Raw genomic sequence first — 2,913 nt, 5'->3', positions numbered from 1 at the left:
AATAGTCTAATCAACTACACCAAGTCCAGTCTCCAAACTATGAGACCAGAAAAACTAGGTAGTGCCAGCTACTGGTACACTTGCTCTGAAAGAGATGACGTTAGAAAGTCTTGAATGGAATGGGATAAAAATGTGGAATAAAGCTCAACATCATAAAAAAGACTACTGTCATTGGTAAGACAGAGGACTGCTGGAATTTCCAAGACTATGGCCCTTGGCCATCCTTCAGGCAAGGAACTGAACTCAACCACAAGGCTCAATTTCAGTCAAACAATGTTTTTTGTTGTTGTTAGGATCCCTGATATGGTTCTGACCCATAGCAACCCTATGCACAACAGAAAGCAGCGCTGCATGGCCCTGGGCCCTCCTCATAGTTGTCCCTATGTTGGAGCGCATTGTTGCGATCAGCTTATCAACCCATCTTCTTGAGAACCTTGTTCCTTCTCACTGCCCCTGTACTTTACCAAGCATGATGGCCTTCTTCAGAGACTGGTCTCTCTTGACAACATGTCCAAAGTATGTGAGGTGAAGTCTCTCCATCCTTGCCTCTTGTGTCAGTCCATGTACTTTCAATATTCTTTACCAGCATCATAATTCAAATGCATACTTTCTTCTTAGGTCATATTTATTCAATCCCTAACTTTCACACACAGATGAGGCAAGTGAAAATACCATGGACTGGGTTAGTTGCAACTGAGCCCTCAATGTAACCTCTCTACATTTCAACACTCCATAGAGATATTGTACAGTAGATTTACTCTGTTAAATGTGTCATTTTATCTCCTGACTGCTGCTTTCATGAACATTGATTGTGTATTAAAGGAAGACAAAATCATTACAAATTTCAGTGTTTTCTCTGACTATCATGATGTTATCTATTGGTCCAATTTGAGGAATTTAGTCTTGCTTACATTGAGTTGTAATCCATACAGAAGACTGCAATCCTTCACCTACATCAGAAAATGCTTGAAGTTCTCCTCACTTTCAGGAAGCAAGTTGTGCCATCTGCATATCACAGGTTGGTAATAAACCTTCCTCCAGTCTTAGGGCCACATTATCTTAAAAAAACTACTTCTGATTATTGATCAACATACAAATTGGACAGGTATGGTAAGAGGATAAGTCCCTGACACTTACCTTTCCTGATTTTAAACCATGCAGTTTTCTCTTGTTATATTTACACATGTACAAGTATATAGATCCATGTACTAGTTGCTCCTGAGCACAATGAAGTGTTCTGGAATTGCCATTCTTCTCATGGCATCCATAGTTTGTTATAATCCACACAGTCAAATACCTTGACATGGTCAATGAAATACAAGCCAAATAGTAGAGAGGCCTACAAATAGAATAATAACACCAGGAAGGTACAACTATTTTTGAACGATTGGCCACTTGAGATAGAAAAAGGCAGTATTTACATGAGGACAAAGTTAGAGAAGATGAGGGAAAAAGAGGAATGCAATCAGGACACACAGGGATGTAATGGGATAAGTGGTGTTTTACTGTGAGGATTACAATAAAATATATGCAATACAATATAAATGATTTGTTGAATGGACAACTGATCTGTTCTGTAAACCTTCTTCCAATTCACAAGAAAAAAATTAAAGGAATTGGGTCAGATGTTAGCTGGCTGTATCAAGATGGCAGGGCAAGTGATTCAGCCCGTGCATCTGGAATCAGAGGCATTTCTCGTCTGACTCAACCATGCTCTGAGCACAGAGGAGGAGGAGCAGGTGATGGGACTGTACTTCCAGGAGTTGAATGATGACATAAGGAGTGACTGAAAATTTGCACCTACTTGAACGGAATTATGTACAGTTGGTGAAAAGTTGGAACTGAGAAGCTTATTCACATTCATTCTGTCATCATCTTGCGATGTTCTGATAAAAGGAAGGACCAAGTGGAGATTTCTTCAGGCAGCTGCCTGCAGCTTCAAGAGAGGCAGAAACATTGGCTGAACTCACAGGTTGCCCCCTGAAGGTTGTGGTCTGGTACCATTCTCATCCTTATATCTCATGATGATGTTTGCACACAAGCCATGTATCAGGTGGGGAACCAAGGTTCACACACAAGCCAGGTACCAAATGAACAACCAAGGTTTGCACACAAGCCATGTACCAGATGAAGAACCAGCTGTAGGACTGATGTTTTTCCTGTCTCATTGAAGATAGAAACACCAAGACTGGATGGGTGCTCTTTACTTGCTCCCAATCCATACAGGCACAGAGGAGCTCTGAGTGGCCTCAAATCCATGGGACTTCAGGAGCTTGGGGCAGCTCATCTCCAGAAGGAAGAGGACAGTATGAGAGAATTGAAACCCCAATCCACATCGTGCCTCCTGTCACCATTGGGAAAATGTGCCTTCAATCACTAATGGGATTACTCAAGATCGTATGCCAGGAGGAGCATGCAGGAGGATCCATAGTGTTGCATATCTGGACTCCCTAACCAAGGCCAATAACAGTTTCCTGTTTACTAAGAACCTGTGCATTCAGTTGTTCACAGTCAGCGGGCCTCTCCTGCACTGGTTGGAAGACAGACTGGAGCAAGATCAATAGCTTTTGCAGCAGTTGCAACAACAACAACAACAACAAAAGAGTAAAAAAGAAATGCTTATGCAAGACATTTCTTCCCTAGAATAAGGCATGAGATGAAATGAGGAAAGGCAATATGCTCAGATGTAAAATTAATTTCAATAAATCAAGTTTGAAGATGTACAAAGCTGGAGGACTCACATTAAGCTAATTTCAAAACTTACAATTAGGCCACAGTAATCAAGACAGTGTTGGCAGCGCATGGACACTCAGAAACAGACCAATACAAATATAACCAAATGATTTTGTCAAAGGTGCAAAAGCAGTTAAATAGAGAAAGGATTGCCTTTTTGACAAGTGGACATCCATAGGC

The 2,913-nt window shown here is 41.2% G+C and overlaps 1 pseudogene; it reads left to right on the top strand.

Moving 5' to 3' along the window:
- The first annotated feature begins 1,646 nt into the window (after positions 1 to 1,646).
- Positions 1,647 to 2,648, top strand: LOC101653367 (annotated as a pseudogene).
- The last annotated feature ends 265 nt before the right edge of the window (positions 2,649 to 2,913 follow it).

Source organism: Echinops telfairi, unplaced genomic scaffold (assembly GCF_000313985.2).
Source record: "Echinops telfairi isolate 266 unplaced genomic scaffold, ASM31398v2 ScPeMD7_60;HRSCAF=208, whole genome shotgun sequence".
Lineage (NCBI taxonomy): Eukaryota > Metazoa > Chordata > Mammalia > Afrosoricida > Tenrecidae > Echinops > Echinops telfairi.
This window is presented reverse-complemented; position numbering and strand designations above follow the sequence as displayed.